Source organism: Panthera tigris, chromosome D4, assembly GCF_018350195.1.
Source record: "Panthera tigris isolate Pti1 chromosome D4, P.tigris_Pti1_mat1.1, whole genome shotgun sequence".
Classification (NCBI taxonomy): Eukaryota; Metazoa; Chordata; class Mammalia; order Carnivora; family Felidae; genus Panthera; species Panthera tigris.
In genome coordinates this window covers 85,543,794-85,567,338 of record NC_056672.1, presented here as the reverse complement: position 1 = coordinate 85,567,338, position 23,545 = coordinate 85,543,794, and the positions used below count along the sequence as shown (strand labels likewise).

General features: G+C 43.5%; 1 protein-coding gene across 2 annotated transcripts in view; it reads right to left on the bottom strand.

The window, feature by feature from the left end:
• The window catches only part of STXBP1 (syntaxin binding protein 1), a 73,525-nt gene that overhangs the window by 38,010 nt on the left and 11,970 nt on the right, over nucleotides 1-23,545 (bottom strand). The gene's annotated exons all lie outside the window — the stretch shown is intronic.

The window sequence follows — 23,545 nt, the reverse complement described above, 5'->3', positions numbered from 1 at the left end:
TGACAATGCGGAGCCTGCTTGGGATTCTCTCTCTCTCCACCCCTCTCCCGCTTGTACTCTCTAAGAAATAAACTTAAAAAAAAAAAAAAAAAAAAAAGAAATTAAGCTGAGAAAATTTTTAAGTATCCACTAATTCATTTAAAATAACAAGAGGGGTGGGGTGCCTGGGTGGCTCGTAATCATCCAACTTGGGGATTCAAGTCATGATCTCATGGCTCATGAGTTCGAGCCTCGCATTGGACTCTGTGCTGACAGCTCAGAGCCTGGAGCCTGCTTTGAATTCTGTGTCTCCCTCTCTCTCTGCCCCTCCCCTGCTCATGCTCTGTGTCTCTCTTTCAAAAGTAAATAAACATTAAAAAATAAAATAAAATAAAATATGGGGCGCCTGGGTGGCTCAGTTGGTTAAGCGTCCGACTTCAGCTCATGTTGTGATCTCACAGTTTGTGAATTTGAGCCCTGCGTCGGGCTCTGTGCTAACGGCCTGGAGCCTGGAGCCTGCTTTGGATTCTGTGTCTCCTTCTCTCTCTGCCCCTCCCCGACTTGTGCTCTGTCTCTGTCTCTCAAAAATAAATAAATGTAAAAAAAATAATAATAATAAAATAAAATAACAAAAGGGGTGCCTGGCTGGCTCAGTCAGTAGAGCATGCTGACTCCTGATCTCCAGGTCATGAGTTCAAGCCCCATGTTGGGTATAGAGCTTACTTTAAACAAACAAACAAAACCATTATATGTTAACGGAGATAGCATTTTAATTAAATGTAACTAGACTGTCTAAAATAAAACAATTTTTAGTGAGAATATTGGTGGGGTTTTTTTGGTTTTTTTTGGTTGTTTTTTTTTTTACATTTTCACAATTCTCTTTAATGTCTGGCTTCCTAAAAAAACAACTGGGTTCTCCTACCTGCTTCTGCAATCTGTTATGGAGCATACAGCATATGGAAAACTACTGTATACTTGCGAGAGAGTAAGAGGGAAGGCAAATAACATCTTAGTCTTATTATGAAGACAGCTTTGCTCAAGGACTCCCCACCGGATCTCAGGTTTGAGAACCACTGCCTTAAATGAAGTAGTTAAGAGGCTATGACAATCCCTCAGGCCATATGGGCCTCCCCTCAAGCTCCAAAAACAGATGTGAAAGGCAGCTGTGATGACTTTCTAACCCGGAGTACATCCGTGGGATGCCCCCAACCAAAATCACCATTTTGATAAGCCACAGTTCCTATAAATGCCACACCACACACAGGTCTACCCAGCCATGGAGTCTTCACAGCAAATACGACTTTCGCCATTCTTCCTAAATCCAGGTAATACACAGGCCTGGAAGGACTCAAAGGTGAGCAGTTGTCACCAACAAGCATGTTTCAAACATTTAGGTCATTCTCTAGAGCACAATGGTTCTGAATTCTGCTTTTTATGATCTTCAATAGTCTGATTTATCATAAAAGTTTCCTAAAATCTTTAAAAACTTTTTACTTGATTATAAAAAGCCACACACAAAAATGAACTATTGGGACCTCATTAAAACAAAAAGCTTCTGCACAGCAAAAGAAACAATCAGCAAAACTAAAAGGCAACTGACGGAATGGGAGAAGACATTTGCAAACGACATACCAGATAAAGGGTTAGTATCCAAAATCTATAAAGAACTTATCAAACTCAACACCCAAAAAACAAATAACCCAGTGAAGAAATGGGCAAAAGACATGAACAGACACTTCTCCAAAGAAGACATCCAGGTGGTCAACTGACACATGAAAAAATACTCAACATCACTCATCATCAGGGAAATACAAATCAAAACCACAATGAGATACCACCTGACACCTGTCAGAATGGCAAACATTAACAACTCAGGCAACGACAATGTTGGTGAGGATGTGGAGAAAGAGGATCTCTTCTGCACTGCTGGTGGGAATGCAAACCGGTGCAGCCACTCTGGAAAACAGTATGGAGGCTCCTCAAAAAATTAAAAATAGAACTACCCTACGACCTAGCAATTGCACTACTAAGTATTTATCCAAGGGATACAGGGATGCTGTTTCGAAGGGGCACATGCACCCCAATGTTTATAGCAGCACTATCAACAATAGCCAAAGTATGGAAAGAGCCCGAATGTCCACTGACGGATGAATGGATAAACAAGATGTGGTATATGGGGCGCCTGGGTGGCTCAGTCAGTTGAGCATCTGACTTCGGCTCAGGTCATGATCTCGTGGTTCACGAGATCGAGCCCTGTGTCGGGCTCTGTGCTGACAGCTCGGAGCCTGGAGCCTGCTTTGGATTCTGTGTCTTCCTCTCTCTCTGCCCCTTCCCTGCTCATGCTCTGTCTCTCTCAAAAATAAATAAACATTAAAAAAAAAAAAGAATATGTGGTGTGTTTATATATATATATATATATATATATATATATATATATATATACACACATACATATATATATTCAAAGGACTATTAGCAATCAAAAAGAATGAAATCTTGCCATTTGCAACTACTACACGGATGGAACTAGAGGGTATTACACTAAGCGAAATTAGTCAGAGAAAGACAAATATCCTATGATTTCACTCATATGAGGACTTTAAGAGACAAAACAGATGAACATAAGGGAAGGGAAGCAAAAAATAAAAACAGGGAGGGGGACAAAACATAAGAGACTCTTAAATATAGAGAACAAACAGAAGGTTGCTGGAGAGGTTATGGGAGGCGGGATGGGCTAAATGGGGAAGGGGCATTAAGGAATCTACTCCTGAAATCATTGTTGCACTATATGCTAACTAACTTGGATGCAAATTAAAAAATAAATTTAAAAAAGAAAAATTAAAAACGAAAAAAAAAGCCACACACAGCAGTAAGCATGGAAAACACAAAAAAGTATAAAGAAGAAAATATCATGTATTACTTGTGCACATAAAAAAAACAAGAAAAAGAAAAATCACCTGTAATCTTGCCAACTTGAAGTACATAATTAGCATTTTAGTTTATTTCCTGCTAGCTTTTTCTATGCACCTCAACATAGTTAAGATCATGCTGTATAATTTTGTATTATGCTTTTTTCATGAATAAGCTCATTGCCCCATACTAGTAGAAATGTTTCCTGATTTTAAATGCCTGCATAATAGTCCCTAGTTTAGTCAACAATTTCCCCAATGGCCATTTAGATTATTTCCCATATTTCAGTGTGGTGAAAAATTCGTAACGAATACATCCAATAATAAGGCAGTGGTTAAGTCAATTAGGTTACGTTAATATAATGGAATACAATGTACTCATTAGAAATAATGATATAGTAACATATCCATTCATTGATCCAGTCTTACATTCGATAACATTAGCTGAGTAACCACTGTTTGCCCTGCAGTGGACCAGGCACCAGGAAGGATACACAGAAGATACGGTGCAGCTCCCATGGCACTTACACCCTGGTGGAGGAAGCAGACGTTGAATAGAGGGCAATCTCAGCTTCTCATAAGTTCTCTCTGAGTTAAATAAACAAAGACTATGAGAGAAAAAAACAGGTGTGGACAGCTACCTTTACCAGGGGGCCAGGCAAGGACTCTCTGAGGAAGTGACCCTCACAAGGAAGATGCCAGCCATTCAAAAGCTGGGAAGAAGGAGCAGGCACAAAGGCTTGGGCTGGAAAAAGGAATAAGAACTTGGCATCTTCTTGGAAGTGGAGACGGTACAAGCTGAGGTTGGAGGCCAGATCATATAGGGCCTTGACAGGGAATATGATTTTACCCGAAGCGCACTGGAAAGCCACTGAAGGCAGAAATATGATCTGAAATGCTGTAGAGGGGAGACTGGAAGGGATGAGAATGAAAGCAGGGCGCAGAGCTAGGAGGCCTCTGCAATCAGCTAACCATGATTGGTGGCAGGGGTCATAGCAAGAAGCGGATGGATTTGATATATATTTTGGAAGTAAAATCAACAGGGCTAGCTGCTGAATCGGTTGTGGGGGCTGTGAGGAAGGGGAAGAGAGACATAACTCCTGGGTTTTGGGCTCAAGCAAAGAGACTGATGTGAGACATTTGGAGATATTGAGAGAAAAGATTTAAAGGGAGAACTGATTTGTAGGAGAATACCGAGAGTACTCTTTTTTTTTAATGTTTATTTTTGAGAGAGACACAGAAACAGAGCAAGAGCACGGGAGGGGCAGAGGCAGAGACGGAGCACAAGCGAGGAAGGGGCAGAGAGAGAGACACACACAGAATCCCAAGGAGGCTCCAGGCTCTGAGCTGTCAGCACAGAACCCAATGTGGGGCTCAAACTCACAAGTGGTGAGATCATAACCCGAGCCGAAGTCGGATGCTCAACCGACTGAGCCACCCAGGGGAACCCAGAGTCCTTTTTTGATTAAAGATTGAGGGGCACCTGGGTGGCTCAGTCGGTTGAGCATCTGACTTCAGCTCAGGTCATGATCTCCTGGTTTGTGAATTCGAGCCCCATATCGGGCTCACTGCTGTCAGTGCAGAACCTGCTTCGGATCCTCTGGCCCCCTCTCTCAGCCCCTCCCCTGCTTGCGCTCTCTCAAAATTAAATAGACATTAAAAAAAAGTTATTTAAAAAAAAAAGACTGAGAAGGCTAAGAAATATCTGAAGGTTGATATGAGCAGGTAGCTGGAGGTGGCTCTGGAGTTTGGAAGAGTGACTTCAGCTGGAGGTAAAAATCTGGACTTCAATCCTTCTTGCTTGGTTACTGCCGTTCCAAAATTCTCAGGAGATATATTTGTCCTGGGTATTGTTAACGGCCGATTCTAATGCTGCCCTACATTTTTCTAATCCAATACCAAAAAGGAAACAAGGATTAGAGCCCATTTTAGCATTAAGAATCAAGTAGCTTGGGCTACTTCCTCACAAATAATCCCTGGCAATCACATTTCATCTCTCTTGTAAGTTCTCTTTGTATGGAAAGAAACAACAAAACCTTCTGAGGCTGGTCCAACCAGCAGGTCTTGTTTCTACATACCAAACTGTGCATCAACAGCCAACGTGTCCACCCCGTCACCCACCCAGTTTATATAGATGGGACAGAAGACACTAGGGCAGCTTCAACTTCTCTATAATCGTGAAGACCACAGCCCTGGTGGACTCTGCTTCCCACATGGACAAGGGGTTAAGCAAATAGGTTCCTTCTCAACCACATGCTCTAGATCCTGCATGACTCCCAAACTCAAGGAAAATAGCAAGTATCTAAGATTATCTGGGACATCTTCATCACATGCACCCAAGATACCAACTGGAGTTGGTTCCAAAGCACTGGCTCTAGGGATAGCTGCAAGCCCTTTCCCCACTTGTGAAGCCCTGCCCTTATAGCCCTGGCACCCATTACTGCCTTTCACAGTGACATGTGTCAGGACACTTAAGGCCATGGAACACCAAAATATCTGAAACAGCACGACTAATATTAGCTGGGCTGGAAGTTTGGGGGAGAAATGTGAGCATTACCAAAGACCTTAAAACTATGGGGGATTCAAATATTCTAATGCTCTGCCCCGGACAGGTGCACCGTAAGTCCCGTGCCATCAGATCAGAAGAAGTGCCACCATATTCTACAGAGAGATTTAAGGGAGTCTAAACTCAGGCCACAGCTGCCCTCCTCTTTACCAACCCAAAGTACAGGGAGCTTCCAGAGTCATTCTGGCTGAATAGTAGCAATTCTTCTAAAAGACACCCTCTTGAATATAGAGGTTAGTTACTCAAGCAAAGGTCACCTCCACCTCTCACAATTAAAAAACAGAAAGTGCCACGTGAAGTTCTAAAGTTAGAGCAGGGAAACTTCAGGTTCAGGCATTTGCTGACTGTGTGAACTTGGGCAAGTTTAACATGTTTCAGGCTTCAGTTTTCTCACCCGCAAAATTAGAAGTATAATACTCTAATGACCCGTTATAAAGATCAGTGAGATACAATGGTCAGTAAGTGCCTGGCATTCCATAAAAGGCACCTATTATGGTGTCACTATAAAGTATGTTGTTCATACAGACAAGGAATTATTTCCTTATGAAAATTATGACATGTCGCTTCCACTAATAAAGATCGTTAACATAATGTAAAAACCTATTAGGAAGAAGTACGGGGGCGCCTGGGTTGCTCAGTCAGTTAAGCATCTGGCTCAGGTCACGATCTCACAGTTTGTGAGATCAAGCCCCACATCAGGCTCTGCACTGACAGTGTGGAGCCTGCTTGGGATTCTCTCTCTCCCTCTCCCTCTCTGCTCCTCCTCCACTGGCCTCTTCTCTCTCTCCTCTGTCTCTCTCAAATTAAATAAATAAACATTAAAAAAAAAAAGAAGTACATATTCAAAATACAGTTTTAGAATAATCACGAAAATACTAGATAGCAAACTCTACAGGTACTTCACCCAAAACTTTACAACTACTCTGACCCCTGACAAACATGTGATATGTTTTAGAATAATGGCAAGAACATGCCAATGTATACAATAGAAATCTTTTTTTTTTTTTACATTTATTTATTTTTGAGAGACAGAGAGACAGGACACAAGTGGGGGAGGGGCAGAGAGAGAAGGAGACACAGGATCTGAAGCAGGCTCCAGGCTTCGAGCTGTTAGCACAGAGCCCGATGCAGGGCTCGAACTCACAAACTGTGAGATCATGACCTGAGCCCAAGTCGGACGCCTAACTGACTGAGCCACCCAGGTGCCCCTACAATATAGATCTTAAATGTATATACAAAATTGAACACAAGACTCCTTCTACCCCTTCTGAGGAGACAGAGAGTCCTCTGGGGGTTTTTTTTCTTTCTTTTTTTTTTTTTAATGTTTATTTATTTTTGAGAGAGAGAGAGAGAGGCAGAGGGAGAGGGAGACACAGAATCCAAAGCAGGTTCCAGGCTCAGAACTGTCAGCACAGAGCCCGACGCGGGGCTTGAACTCATGAACCGTGAGATCATGACCTGAAGTCAAAAGCATAACTGACTGAGCCACCCAGGTGCCCTGAGACCTCTGTGTATCTACAAATAGAGGCATTAAAACCGAGAACACAAGTAGGGGCCCCACAGGTATTTAATGTCACAACGCAGACACACACAACTATATTTTTAAATTGCCGTTACTTAACGTTGTTCTGCAAATTCATTTAGACAAGAAAACAAAACGAGGTATCATATTGGTAAGAAGGACACAGAATATCTGCCTGCAGCAATCCTGGGAATCACAGTCAAACGTTTAGTAGGGTGGCAGGTACAAAGTAAATACCTAAGAGCCAACAGGACTTTTACGTGGCAGCACAGTAGCCCGACCCCAGGGAGACGGCCCCACCCTTCACCACTGTCTGTTGGGCCGGGACCCCACCCGGGGCCGATTCCACGTGCCGCTGGCAATTCTGCTCTGAGGCGACAAGTCGATTCCTCTTTGCTGCCAGCACTTCAGATACCTGAAGATGGCAACCACCTCCCTTTGTCTCGCTCTGAGCCGAAGGGTCTCCTGGCTAAACAGCCGCACCTCCCAGAGTGGAATGAGTTTAAGGTGAAACGACACATAAGACAATGGTTCAAATACTTGAAAACAAGTCTTCCAAGTACTGTCAAAATCTCCCCTTAGAAATACTCACTTATACATAAACTGTTGGTAATCTAACGACAAATTACAATGTATCTACAAATTTTTGCCCCTATGTTATTCTTTTTTTATTATTATTATTTACTTTTGAGAGAGAGACAGTGACAGAGACAGAGCGTGAGTGGGGGAGGGGCAGAGAGAGGGAGACACAGAATCTGAAGCAGGCTCCAGGCTCTGAACTGTCAGCACTGAGCCCAACGTGGGGCTTGAACTCACAAATGGTGAGATCATGACCTGAGCTGAAGTTAGACGCTTAACCGACTGAGCCACGCCCGCCTTTGTGTTGTTCTTAATAATACAGAAGTAGCACATTTTTGTTGAAAATTTCAAATAGAAGTATAAATACAAAGTGAAATTTTTCTCCTTACCCCCACCCTTGAGGGGAGACACCCACTAACAAGTTTAGCAGGCACCCTCACAGATCCTTTTTTCTAGGCACATTCAAGTGTGTATGGGAATGTATGCACATACATTCATGGCCTCCTCGGCTGAGACCTGAGTAACTTTCCATGATTCTACTTCTTTGGGGTTTAAGAACTCATATATTGGAAAGAACCTTACAGATCATTTAAGACCAGGGTGTAGGTCCCTCTTTTTGGGACCGAGATACTCCCTGCAAAACACAGCCATCTGGAGTAGACAAGGCCACTAAATGGTCACTCCAGAGTGAGCAGAAATGGGTCTCCGGACCCCAACGAAATGATCTTCCTGCTACACATATAGTCTCTCGAGCTCTAGCCTGGACTGGGCTCTGAAACTGAAGCCAGGTGTGCTTTTCTCTGTTTCATTTCAATGATCACCTTGACATACTACAGCAATCATTCAGATGGGTTTTGGAGCCAGATCCTCCACTTACTGTGGACCTTGGGCAAGTTATTAAATCTGTGTCAGCTTCCCCATCTTTTTTTTTTAAATTTTTTAATGTTTATTTTTATTTTTGAGGGAGACAGAGACAGAATGTGAGTGGGTTAGGGGCAGAGAGAGAGGGAGACACAGAATCCAAAGCAGGCTTCAGGCTCTGAGCTGTCAGCACAGAGACCGACGTGGGGCTCAAACTCACGAGCTGTGAGATCATGACCTGAGCTGAAGTCGGACAACCGACTGAGCCACCCAGGCGTCCCAAGTTTCCCCATCTTTAAAATGGGAATGACCACACATGCTCCAGAGAGTTATTGCAGGGATTAAACAAATTGATGTGTGTAAAGCACTCAGTTCAATACTTAAAACTTTTGGTTTTTACCATCACCGTCATCATCTACTTCAGATGGTATTTGACCTTCCTAAGAAGGAAGAACCCAGTTATTTCCTATTGGTTTCTTATTGCTCCTCCACGGGGTTTGTGATGTCTCCTGTTTTCCAGTTTGTTTCCCTGCATACATATCCTTTCATCCACTCAACAATGATGACTTACTGAACACCTGCTATGAGTCAGACATCTTTCCAGACGCTGGAAAGACCACGGTGAACAAGTAAACAAGATTCCTGCTCTTAAGGTGCTTACACCTGGAGGTGTAGGGGCAGAGAGAGCAATGACACAAGGAGTAAACAAGACAATTACAGACAGTGATACGTGCTCAAAGGAAATTAAAAAGGCTAATCAACAAGAGTGTGATGGGGATTTGGGAGAACGTCCTCTGAAGAGGTGACCAGGGAGACCAACACTATGAAGTTCTGGGGGGAAGAGTCTTCCAGGCATAGGAAGAGCAGATGCAAAATCCTCAAGTCAGGATTAAGAGTGGGACAGTCCAGGAATAAAGAGAAAGCAATTATGGGGAGACCCAACAAGCTCAGTGAGGGACAGAATGGCTCAGGGGGCACTTGAAGAGGTCGCCCCAGAGTCTCACTTGGTCTTTAAAGCAGTAACTCCTCACCAAGGACTCCACAAGTCACGCATAGTATGCTGCTCCTGGAACACTAAGCCTCATTCATTCACCTTCAAACATGACAATTTCCTCCCATCCCTGCACCCTCAACTCCCACCCCGTCTCTGGGATCTGGCATAAAATAACGATCTGGCAAATGCCTATAGAATGAATGAACCGCCGAGTGGCATGACTGAGCAGTGCCTGCTGGGAGTGAAAGAAGCGGTTCTGTTCATAGTGCATCTCGTGACTGAGTAAGGTGATTTTACCCAGGAGCTCTCTGCAACCACCTACACACCCCCTCCCAGGGCCGCCACTCTCCTGACATCCCCCAAGATTCAGAACTCCCAATTCAAAGAGCACTGTCAGATGAAAACAGTCTCAGGGACTCTTTCACCAGGACTGCTAGGGAGAGAACTCTTTATTCTTGAGGAACATGACAAGTAAACTATGGCTATTCTGGCTAGTCCCAAGTTTGCAAGCCAGAAAGACCTAGAAATGTCCTTCCCTAACTCTCCTCACTCAAATGCAGTAAGGAGTGTGGGTATTACGTGGATGTATAGATAGATACAAAAGCTCAAGTCCAAAGTTTCTTCTCTATAGCATTTCTCTGTAAGTTAATTTTTAACCAGTGTTGGAGACATCACAACCTAGCCAAAATACTTTTAAAAGCTCATATTAAAGAAAAAGCTCAATCAATAGTTCAGTCTCGATTTCTAAAACGTGCCCACAATAGTAGTATCTAACACTTATTTAAGAGTTACTATATGGAATACACTGTCTTAGACATTTTACATGCATTGTTTAAAGCTCACTCTGCCCCTCTGATATTAACTATTATAATCACTCCCATTTTACAAAGAAGAAACTGAGGCCAAGAGAAGTTAAGTGTCTAGCACCTGCACAACAAAATGCACAGAACCACAGGAAGCCTATTCAGAACATATATATTTTTAAGTATAAATCAATCCTTGACCTCACAGTCAAGTAGTCAGTCACAGTAGTTCCTCAAACCACTAAACGTAGAATTACCATATGATCCAGGATTCCACTCCAAGGTATATACCCAAGATAAATGAAAACCGAGGTCTACACAAAAACTTACACATGAATGTTCATAGCAGCATTATTTATGAGAGCCAAACGAGTGGAAACAACTCAAACAGCCACCACCCAATGAATGGATAAATAAACGTGGTATATTCAGACAATGGAATATTCAGCCATGAAGAGGAATGAAATACTGATACATGCTACAACACAGATGAATCTTTAATACACACTAAGCCAAAGAAGCCAGTCACAAAGGACCACAAATTGTATGAATTCCATTTATACAAAATGTCCAGAATCGGCAAATCGGTAGAGATAGAAAGTAGATCAATATTCTCCTAGGGCAGGGGGATGGGGGAGCTAGGGGTGATGTCAAAGGAGCAATGGAGCTTCTTTTGGGGGTAATGCAAGTGTCCTAAATTTGACTGTGATAACGGAGGTACAATTCTGTGAATATACTAAAAGCCATTGAAATGCACTTTAAATGGGTGAATGGCGGGGCATCTGGGTAGCTCACTTGGTTAAATGTCCAACTTCCGCTCAGGTCATGATCTCCAGGTTCACAGGTTCAAGCCCTGCATCGGGCTCTGTGCTGACAGCTCAGAGTGTGGAGACTGTTTCAGATTTTGTGTCTCCCTCTCTCTTTGCTCCTCCCCTGCTCGTGCTCTGTCTCTCTCTCTCTCTCTCTCTCTCTCTCTCTCAAATAAATAAATAAATAAATAAATAAATAAATAAATAAATAAAACAAAAACATTAAACAAAAATTTAAGTGGATGAATGGTATGGTGTGTGAATAATATCTCAAGAAAGCTGTTTTTTAAAAAGTCAGAAAATTTTAGATGAAAATTTCAAACTCAAAAAACAAACACTGTTTTGTTTAATATGGAATTGTTCATCTGAAGACAGCTAACCTGGCTCACTCCTATAGAACATCAGTTACCTAAAATTATAATTTACTATAATTCTGTATATGAATTGTACTTTGTGAAAGTGAGAGACCAAAATAGAGACCACAGACTGTTAGCCACTGGGCAAGAATGAGGTACTGCTCCCTGTAACTGCTGTTCAATTATAACTGCTTACCCTGGGAATGTTCCTATTTAGATTTGCTTTTTGGGTGGTGAGGAGTGGGAGGGAAGGGAAGGCCCAATTGTTGGGAGTCGTCACAAGCTTTAGAACATTCCGAGACTGGTGAACAATGTAGTCAATGACTTGACTACACTGTGCTTATAAGCACACCCACAGATTGCATAAGACTCAAATGTCCAACGTTATGACATCCAACACTTGGGCCTCTGCCAATGTCTGAGAGGAAAGCAGGACGATAAATAAATGCCTGATGTCCGAGAAACCAAATCCTAACCTCAGTACATGAAGATGCCAGATGGAGTTACAGAAAGGACTATTCACTGTCTCTTTCACAGGGGTTTCTCATTTTCTATCTTATTTTCCCCACTCAGCTTCCTAAGGTTTAGAGTCAAAAGGTCAAGGAGCCAGAAAGTCTCTAAAGCAAAGCCTCACAGATCTTGGAATTCTGATTAACAGAAAGGAAATCTCAAAGGGAGGACAGAACAAGGTTAGAAATAGAAGTTCCTGTCTCCGCTCTGGATGCTGTCACCTCACCTCAGCTCCAAAGAAGCTATTTTCTTCTTTCTAAGGCTGCTTTCAACACAATATCCCTTGGATTAAAGGAAATGTGAGGTTACAAAAGACACACAAATAGAAAAATCAATTAAAAATGGAAACCAAAGGTGGCTCAGTCGATTGGGCGTCCGACTTCGGCTTAGGTCATGATCTCACAGTTCGTGGGTTCGAGCCCCACATGGGGCTCTCCACTCTCAGCACAGAGCCCACTTCAGATCTTGTGTCTCCCTCTGTCTCTGCTTCTCCCTCCCCTGCTCTCTCAAAAATAAATGAAAGCATTAAAAAAAAAAAATGGAAACCAAGGGGTGCCTGGGTGCTCAGTCAGTTGAGCATCTGACTCTTGATTCAGACTCAGGTCATGATCCCAAGGTCATGAGATCAAGCCCCACATTGGGCTCTGTGCTGATCATGAAGCCTGCTTAAGATCCCCCCCCCCAACCTTACCCTCTCCCCACATTTGCTGTCACTCGTTCTCTCAAAAAAAAAAAAAAAAAAAGGAAACCAAAACAATTTATATCTTCTTAAAATCAATAGTTTATGGTAGTAAATACTATTCAGTTATATTAATGTTTTGAAACAAAAAGACCAAAGTGGTGAAATGGAAATTAATATTCTAGGACAGAGCACTATGATTACCTCATAACCATTGTTGAATAAGACATTTTTAAAAGGACTCAAGAATGAGGGCCATTCTTATACAAAATAATGATATTATCTGGGCACCTGAGTGGCTCAGTCAGTTAAGCCTCTGACTCTTGGTTTTGGCTCAGGTCATGATCTCATGGTTCATGGGCTCGAGCCACACATTGGGCTCCGCACTGACAGTGCAGATCCTGCTTGGAATTCTCTCTCTCTCCTTCTCTCTGACTCTCTCCTGCTCACGGTTCTCTCTCAAAATAAATAAATAAACTTAAAAAAAAAGACAGTGATACTATCATGCAGTTATTTGGGAAGTGTTTTATATTTGCTAAAGGAGAAGGAAGGAAGGAAGGAAGGAGAGAAAGAGAGAGAAGGGGAAGAAAGAAAGAAAACACACTGCCCATATGTATATATCATGAACAGCAGCAGATCTCATCTGTTAATGTCTCATTTACTCTGCCAGCCTGTATTGGTTTTTCTGCAAAAAGCCTGTCCTCCTCCTAATACACACTATGATGTCTGCAGTAATTCTTCCTTGAACTGCAAGGACCTAGAACAGGTATCTAACTTGATCTTGGCAGGAACCCAAGATGGGGCAAGTATCTTAAATTCGCAGGTGCAGAATTTAATGGCTCCAAATGACATTTCTCGATTTAAATGGGAGTTTCCCTCCCAGTAAGGATTAAGGATCGGAGAAAACATACTTTGGAAAGAAGGGAAAAGAATAGAATGTTTCAATGAATTCCAGAAACCCAGAGCAGACACAAGATCATCTAGCCTAGTGGTTCTTAGTGGGGAGTGATTGTGTCACCAGGGGACATTCAGCAATGTCTGGAGACATTTTTGACTGTCATGACTGGAGGGTGCTATGGGTATCCAGTAGGGAGAGGCCAGGGATGCTGTCAAACATCCTACAATGCACAGGCTCACCCAGCCCAAAAACGTCAATAGTGCTGAGGTTGGGGGCAGCTGGGTGGCTCAGTCGGTTAAGTGTCCAACTTCGGCTCAGGTCATGATCTCATGGTGTGTGAGTTTGAGCCCTGCATTGGTCTCCACGCTGACAGTGCAGAGCCTGCTTCTGATCCTCTGTCTCCCTCTGCCCCTCCCGCAGTGGTGCACACGTTCTCACTCTCTCAAAACATAAACATTTTTTTTAAAGTAAAAAAACAAAACAAAACAAAACAACAACAACAAAAACCAGTGGTAAGTGGTTGAGAAACCCTGATCTAGTCCATTTTTATAAAGAAACTGAACCCACCAGAGATAAGTGACTTGTCTATGACAGTGATGGTAGGAATCACCTTATCTTCAAGTCCAAGACTCTCACCAGCCCAATCTGTTCTGTTCTAAGATTTAACCTGCTTCAGGGTCTTCAGGTCTGAGATAGTAAAATATGTTTAGTCTCGGGGCACCTGGGTGGCTCAGTCAGTTGCGCATCCAACTCTTGGTTTCAGCTTGGGTCATGATCTCACGGTTCAGGGGATTGAGCCCTGCGTTGGGCTCTGTGCTGGCAGTGCGGAGCTTGTTTGGGATTCTCTCTCTCTGCCCCTCCTCCACTCACTCTCTCCCAAAACAATAAACTTAAAAAAAAAAAAAAAAGCTTTGTTAAAAAAATAATAAAAAATAAAAATAAAAAATGTTTAGTCTCACACAAGTATGGCAAGACCATAAACTCAAGCCCCTTCCGGAACCACCAATACAGCTAATGTCCAGGTGTCAAAACTGACGTAAGACAAAAGCCTCAGGGAAGCTTCGAGAAGGAGGAAACTTCCCTGCACCACCACTCCCAGCCCCCAACACATAAAAAGGTCTAATTCCAGGAGCGCTGCTTCCTTTTCCCAAATCCATGTAACTGGTTACAATTATATACCAGGAAAAGAAAACATCCTCCAGGGGTTTGGGCCCAGCATCAGGCACAGGAAGAAGGTGGAGCTCCCAGAAGAAACACTGAAAATCCAAAAGAAACAGCTGAGTTTACACTAACTTTCACTGAATATGCAGACTGGGTGTTTTCCTCAAGTCAGTCTTTCATAGCCTGCAGAAAAGATGCTGCTTGCTTTACATCTAAGAGTTGGTTTGTTAGTTCTGGAGTGCTACTATTGTTTTCCATTTCCTCGGCCTGACCAGTCCATTTCCCACTTTGCTCTGTTATTTCACAGCACCTTACATCTGAGCTCTTGGCTCATCATTTCCTGTCTGACAGTGATTTGAATTGTTTTCTCTGTATGAGTCTTCTTCCAGAATAAATTCTTTACCTCAGTCTATGTGCCATATTTCTATCATTTTTTCCTTATCAAAGTTTCTCTCCCATGTAGTTGTTACCGACCCCCCTCCCCCTTTTCTGCTTAAATCACCTAGACAGGGGCAATTCTCTCTGGTGGTCTGTTTAGATAAAAATGTACTCTCTTTGTCCCCTCCCCATGTTCCTAGGTATTACCTGAATACTGCCCTCAGAACACCAGTTGGTTGTGTATTGGGATAGTGGTCTTTGTCCAGCCTTCACTTAGGGAAGGGTGGGTGGTGGAGAACTGACTGGGGAAATTTGTCTCTCCATATTGTATAACGTAGCTCCTTGCCAAAGACCACTCCACTGAAGAAGTATGTTGGGGTCCAGGAGGGAATACCCAGTATCAGCAGAAATGATCTTAGGTTTAACTTCATTCCCTGCTTCAGAGTGAGCTAATGAGCTCATTCAGAATGAAATTTTTTGGATTTGGGGCATCCCAAATGTTGTTGGTTTTTTTTCCCCACCTGTTTGTTTAGTCAGGCTTTTGTTTGCTGCCCAGTTAGCCCTAGAACTTTCGAAGACTGTTTCCATTCTCTCAGCAAGAAAGGAAAGGGGGAAAAAAAAAAAGTGGCCCAAAGAGCCAGTCATTTTGCTATGTTAAGAAACTAGGGTGTGGTGGTCCCCAGCTTCTGGCTGCTGGCCACTCCCCCTCCTTCCTTCCTGGAATTCAGTTCTTATAGATGATACAGTCTTATTTTTATTAATTTTTTATTTTTTTAAGTTCACTTATTTATTTATACTGAGAGAGAGAGAGAGCACAAGCAGGTGAGGGGCAGAGAAAGAGGGAGAGAGAATCCCAAGCAGGCCCTGCACTGCCAGCACAGAGCCCAACATGACATGAGGTTCAAACCCATGAACTGTGAGATCATGACCTGAACCAAAACCAAGAGCTGGATACTCAACCAACTGAGCCACCCAGGCACCCCTGACAGTCTTGTTTTTAAATTCTGAGTCTGTGGTCTTCCTTTCTTTTTAAGATTTTACTTTTTGGGGGGCACCTGGGTGGCTCAGTCGGTTAAGTGTCCGACTTCAGCTCAGGTCATGATCTCGCAGTTCATGGGTTTGAGCCCCACATGGGACTCTGCACTGACAGCTCAGAGCCTGGAGCCTGCTTCAGATTCTGTCTCTCCCTCTCTCTCTGCCCCTCCCTGCTTCCACACACATTCTCTCTCTCTCTCTCTCTCTCTCTCTCTCAAAAATAAACATTAAAATTAATTAATTAAATAAAATAAAAATATTTTATTTTTTTTAAGTATTCTCCATACCCAATGTAGCGCTCAATCTTACAACCTCAAGATCAAGAGTCATATGGTCCACCAACTGAGCCAGCCAGGTGCCCCTGTAGTCTTATTTTCTACAGTAGACGTGGGGTAAGTGACTTAACAGGCCTAGGAAAGCTGAATCCATCTGAAGTGGAATCTTAAACCAGAAGTAGGAAATACTGAAAACCAACCAAATGTGCAAAATAGAATCCTCAACGGTTTGAGGAACTGGAAGAACCAGGTACCTCTAGCACTTAAAAGAAGGTGGGTGGGGGCGAGTATAAGGCATGTTGGTAGAAAGGGACTTGGGAAACAGTTATACCCTAGATCCCTTCTACCACTTCCCATCACTGGGTGATTATCCTTCTCCCAACATGGCAGAACAATGAAAGTTTCCTCTCCAGAGAGTGTAGAGTCTACAGGGTCCCTGGACTGGGAGACCTAAGCCACAGCTCAGAGTGTGAGTCTAATACTGAAAACACAGGGACTCAATGACCATGTGTGCAGCCTGCTGAAGACTACCCTCCACACCTCTGGCCCTCTCCATCCACTCATCTGCCAGCATTCTGGCAGCCAGACCTTCATCCTCCAAGCAGGAGAGACTTCTCTGGAAAATCAAGCCCAAGAAGAAAAATCTAAAGACACTGTCATTGGGGATTCCCTAACAGCCCACCCAGTTCAGCCCCACCCATAAGGCCAGAGTTCCAACCAGCATTTAAGTCTCTCTTCTTCATCACAAGCAGCCAGAGAGGATCTGCCACCCATCTAAGGAAAGTTCCTACATGGAAAATAGAGACCAGAGCAACAAAACCTGGAGGAAACAGACGATGCAGGGAATTTTTTATTTTTATTTTGTTTAAAGAGAGAGACACCACACCCATGAAACAAGAATAGCAGGCTATTTAAAAAAAAAAAAAATTAAAACACAGTATTAGAAATGTTTAAGAAACATGACAGCAGAAATTTAAAAGTAAATAGAAGGGTTAGAAGATAAAGTTGAGGCAATCTGGAACACACAGCAAAGAGTCAAAGAGATAAATAATTGAAAAGATAAGAAAATTGGAGGACCAATCCAAGAGGTTCAACATCTAAATAGCATTAACTCCATAAAGAAAAAACTGAGAGGGAATCATTGTGAAATTATTTTTAAAATGTTCCCAGTAGTAAATGGCGTAAGTTGCCAGACCGGAAGGTCCACTGAACGTCTAGCACAGGGATCACCAAACTATGGCCTGTGGGCCAAATTCAGCCTGCAGTCTGTTTTCGCGTAGACAGACCTTAAGCTAAGAATGCCTTTTACACTTTCAAAGAGGTGGGGAAAAAAAGAAAGAAGATGTGGCGCGGATCATAATGTGGACCACAAAAGACAAAGTATTTACTACGTGGCCCTTTATAGAGAAAGTTTTCTGACCCTCGTCCAGCACAATGGATAAGGACAGACAGATACCAAGGCAAATCACTACGGAAGTCCACAGCACTGAGGAGAGAGTGGAAGTTTTTGAGGGGAAGATATGAGACATACACTAAAGGATCAGGAATCAAAGGCAAAACCAGAAACGAGAGGACAATGGAGCAGTCTTCAAAATTCTGAAGGAGAATATTTCCGATGTAAGATTCTCTGTTCCTCCAAACCATCAATTAAGTACGAGAGTAAAATAAGGATATTTTCTGACGTGCAAGGCCTCCAAAAAACCACCTCCCTTTTTCCAGAAGCTCCTGGGAGGTGAGCTCCACCCAAACAGGAGAGTAAACCAAGAAACGAAGATATGAAATACGGAAGACAGGATGATTCAAAACAAGAGAGGTGAGGGGGGCCTGGCTGGCTCCGTAGATGGGGGTGTGCAACTCCTGATCTTGGGGTTGTGAGTTCAAGCCCCACGTTGAGGTTACTTAAAAAAAAGTAAAACTTAAGGAAAAAAAAAAATCCCTCCCAGACACCATGAATTTGGGGTGCCTGGCTGGCTCAGTCAGTAGAGCATGCAACTCTGGATCTTGGGGTCATGAGTTTAAGCCCCACACTGGGTGCAGAGATTACATACATACATAATAAAAAAACCAGAGAGGCGAAAAAAAATCCTGGGAGGATGGTGAACAGAAGGAAGCCGGGTAAGTGGTGTACCAGAGGGAAGATAACCAGTCTCAGAATGATGTGGGTTTATATTCACTCACACAGTCCATGTGCCTGGTGCCCTTCATTCCATCGTGGAGAGGCAGGTTCCCCTGCGGTATTGTTTCGTGTAGGGCAAATGTGCCGGTGATGAATTCTCTCCACCTTTTTTTTTTTTAACATCTGAAAGTGTTTATTTTGCCTTGTTACTGAAGGATACAGCATATCCTCTGGAGTATAGCATTCTAGGTTAATACTTTGTATCTCTCGGTCCTTCAAAGTTACTGCTCGACTGCCTCTTAGCTCACATTGTTCCTGGCAAGAGATCTGCACCATCTTTACCTCTGCTCTGTACACAGCGTGTCTTTTCTCTTTGGTTAATTAAAACTTTGGGGGCACCTGGGTGGCTCAGTCGGTTGAGCATCCGTTCGTGAGTTCTGGAGTTCGAGCCCCACATGGGGCTCACTGTGGTCAGCGTAGAGCCTACTTCCAATCCTCTGTCTCCCTCTCTGCCACTCCCCTGCTCACACTCTGTCTCTTAAAAATAAGACATTAAAAATTTTTTCTTTTTATAACTTTTTTTAAGCAATTTAGTTATAACGTGTCTTGGTGCCGAGTTCCTCATGTTGCTTATGCTTGGGGTTCACTGAACTTCTTGGATCTGAGAGTTTATAGTTTTCATCAAATTTGGAAATAGTTCCAAATACCCTCCCCCGTTCTTCTCCCCCACCCCCCACCCCCACATTCTTCTCTCTTTTAGGGACTTCAATTATATAAATTGCACTCCTTGAAGTTGTCCCACAGCTCACTGATGTTTTCTGTTTTTCTCCTCAGTCTTTTTTGTTTCACTTTGGACAGTTTCTACCGCTATGTCTCCAAGTTCTCTATTTTTCTCTTCTGCAATGTCTAACCCCCTAACCCTTCCACCTAAGCAGGTGATTTATATTATTCTTTCAACTTTTCAGCATGTTGGACTTTTTATTTTTAAGTTTATTTATTTATTTAGAGAGAGAGAACAAGCAGGGGAGGGGCAGAGAGAGAGGGGGACTGAGGATCCAAAGCAGGCTCTGTGCTGACAGCAGAGAGCCCGATGGGGAGCTTGAACTCACAAACCATGAGATCATGACCTGAGCCCAATTTGGAAAGTCGGGACGCTTAACCAACTGAGCCACCCAGGCGCCCCTGTTGGATATTTTTTTTTTTAATTTTTTTTTTTAACGTTTATTCATTTTTGAGACAGAGAGAGACAGAGCATGAACGGGGGAGGGTCAGAGAGAGGGAGACACAGAATCTGAAACAGGCTCCAAGCTCTGAGCTGTCAGCACAGAGCCCAACGCGGGGCCCAAACCCACGGACCGCGAGATCATGACCTGAGCCGAAGTTGGCCGCTTAACCAACTGAGCCACCCAGGCGCCCCCCCCGTTGGATATTTTTAATAAGAGATTGGAGGCAGGGAAAGAGTGGGTATTACCACCATGAGAAACTGACCAGATCTTTCAGTCTCAGTTAAAGCCTGGAAAAGGTTATTTCTCTAACTTGAATTTCAAAGTTCCTTAAAGGATAAGTAGGGATTGGGGGGGGGGGGGGGACACAGAGGGAGAGACACCCAGCACACAACCAAAACAGTAAAGTTCAAGGTAACTCACCCTAGGATTATCTGAGGGAAAGCAAACTGGAAACTTCAGTAGCCACATGATTGCCTCATCTTAAAAACCTGAAGCACTTTTACCCAAAACATGATTAGGTCTGTAGGCTGAGTAATTTTTAAGGGGTCTGCCTCACAGGAGTCTATTGTGGAAAGCCTAGAGTGTGAAATTAACATAGAGCAGAGGGAGACTCTTGCTCAACTGCAGTGTTTTATTTTCTCAAATCCCTAGCAACTAGTACCAACAATATTGATGTGTCCGGAGACCCGTAAGAGGCCTCTCTCCTTCCTCTCCTGGTTACATCAGTGCTCGAGAAGATGGGTGAAAAGGAACTATGAGAGAAGAGGGTCACCCAGGTTTGCTTTGCCCTGTCACTCTCAGTGATGGGGACTCCGAAAACCATCTAAGCCTAAAAGGTCTTCCTTTTCCCCCTCAGTTGCCAAACAGAAGCAGCTTTGTTCCTACTGCCATTAAAGGAAGTTCATGAGGATCATCTGTGACTGGATTAGAATGTACTGGAAAGTCCTGAGCAACATCTAAGCACAGTATAAGCGGCCTTCCCTCCCTCACTTTTGTAACACTGCTCCTGGCTTATACCTGTCACTGTGAAAATCTACGCTGGCACAGACGTGAAAATAATACCGTCTGTCCCCAACAGCCACAGAGAAGGGAAAAAATCTGCCGCCAGCTTTCATCCAACAAACTAGTATAATCTGACTTCCTGCTCTGGGTGGGAGTCTGGATGATGCTTCTAAGATTGTTCCCAGAGCCCAGATTCTACACTTTGAGGCCATCTTGACATGGCCTAAATCCCAAATCCTCAGAGCTTTGCATTTTGACTGACTATAACCATATCCTTATTTCCTCCTCAAAACAATCCTGAACAATAAAGTTCATACAGACACAGAGTGACTTTAAGACACAGAGAGAAAAACTTTGGGAAAGTATCCAGGTTCCAGGCCTCCCAGTCTGGAGAGCAAAGACTCACTCCTAAATGCAGATTCCTGGTTGCCAGCTCAAGCCTGCTTTCAGACAATTTGAGGACGGGCCCTGTGACTGACAAAATCGTAGACACTGCTCTGCTAGATCCACCTTCCCATCTCTGACTCTCAAACCTGCTGGCTGCTCTTCCTATGTCCATTTGTAATGTCAGCGTCCCTTGGGGGACCCCCAGGCCCTCTTCTCTCCTACACCCTCTCCTCTGTGATCTGACCCGATCCCCCAGCTTCAGTCACCTGATGACGCCACAATCCAAATTTCCAGCCCAGACCTTCTGGGCACATCTGCCCACTGCCTACTGGCCATCTCCCTTACATAGTCCATAGGCACCTGAAAAGCAATGCCTATAAAAGCATACGTCCCCCAGCAAACTTGTTTTTCCTCCTTTCGTATGGTACGACCTTCCAACTGGCTGACCAAGGCAGAAAACAGAATCTTTCCCAACTCCTTTTCCTCATCCTGCACATTCAAGCAATCACCATGACCTGACACTTCTTCCCCCGCAGACTTCTTTATGTGATTTTCTTCTCTCCACCCACTGCTACTTCTCCTTCCCTGGCAGAGCAAACCATGCTCACCTCCACTGTTCCCAGCCTGAGCCACCACAGTAGCTTCCTAATGGAATCCTCTGCCCTCAGTCTCCCTCCCTCCCACCACCCTCCACGCAGCAACCAGAGATCTTTCCAAACTAAATCCTAACCAAGTCTCCCCCTGACTTAAAACCTTCAGTGGTGTCCCATGGCTCCTGGAATAAAGGTAACAGTCCTTCACAAGGGTAAGAGAGCCCCAAGCATCTCTCCCTCACTCCCCAGCTCCAGCTACATCGAGCCCTTCTCTCTTACTCTCTTGCCAAGCTGAGACATCCACCTACTTGACTTACTCTCCCTCAGGCCCCACCATCCTTCTCCTGGCTAACTCCTCCTCCTCCTCCAGGTCTCCCTCAGCCTCCCTCATTCCCCAGGGCTTGTTGGAGGCTCTGCCATGTGCTCCAGTATCATCACACCATACTGCCTCTCTCAGGGCACTTATCCTGATGTGCTACCGTTGCCTGTTCGAATCCCGCCAGGACCAGATCTACTTGTACACCATTGTATCCACTGCCCTTAGCACAGCCTCTGGCACGTAGGACACTACATAAACACTGGTTGAATGAGTGAAAACACTTGGTCCTAGAATCCTCTGGGGCATGCTGACATGGAAACAAGCCGTGATATATGGTCATCTCAGAAATCTTCCAAACAAGGAATTACTGCTGGAAAGTCTGACTGAAGTCTGTATCTTCACACCTAGGCTCCAGGGATTTTTTAAAAATTTGTTGTTGTTTTTTTCTACTTTTCTCTGTCTCTAATTTTGTTGTTGTTATTGTTCCCAAGAATTAATAGGTTTTCCTAATGTGATAAATACTTGATATCTCACTCACTTCCTACAAGGTCAGCTTTTAGGCCAAGTAATTAATAGACATTTAAAGCGAAATACCATGGGGCACCCGACTGGCTCAGTTGGGAGGGCATGTGATCCTTGATCTTGGAGTCATGAGTTTGGGCCCCACACTGGGTACAGAGTTTACTTATAAATATGTAAATAAATAAATAAAGTGGAATGTCAGTGGCATGTAAGAAACAGGAAAATTTAAAAAAAGCAATACTGGAAATCTGCCCTAGGAAAGCTTACAATCTGAGCCATCAGTAGTTACTCTTGCTTCAGAGCCCAGAGACATAGATTAAACTCAGATCGGTGTATATCAGAAGCAAATTGCTTTGTTTTAACCAATGCAAACTCTCCCAAAGGGCATCAGAATGGACAACATCTGGCTGTTGTCTAGTAACTATTAGATCCTGTGTCTATCAAAAACATAGTGATTCATTTCCTGGACTCTCCTAATAACTTATTCACTAACTTTAAACAGCAAACTATTCTCTGTAGTTATATCTGTAAAGTAATAATAACCCCTTAGAGTAATTCTTTAATTCTTCCAAGCAATTTTTTTGTATATTATTTAATGTGAGCCTTGAAAGACCTCTGTGCTGCTGGGAACAGCATTCCTAATTTAAAAATAAGTTTAATATGATGTCCAGGTCACCTAGCCGCTAAGCTTGAGAACTGGGACTATTAGCTGGACGTTCTGACTTCTGGTCCAGAACTTCTTCCACTTGCCCAATACTGCCTCTCACTGATTTTTTAAAATTTTGTTTTAATTTAAAAAAACATGTGGAGGGAAGAAGGTAAGTAAAACTCATACTTCTTAAAGTTCAGATGAAATCTTGGATACCTCACCCTAACTTCGGTGCTAGGAACAGCCCTGCAGAGAAGCAACTGATTGAAGCAATGAAAAAAATCAAGCTGGGAGGGGAGGGGGCGCCAGGGTAGCTCAGTCGGTTAAGTGTCTGACTTGATATTAGCTCAGGTCACGATCTCATGGTTTGTGAGATGGAGCCCCTTGTAGGGCTCTGCACTGACAGCGTGGAGGCTG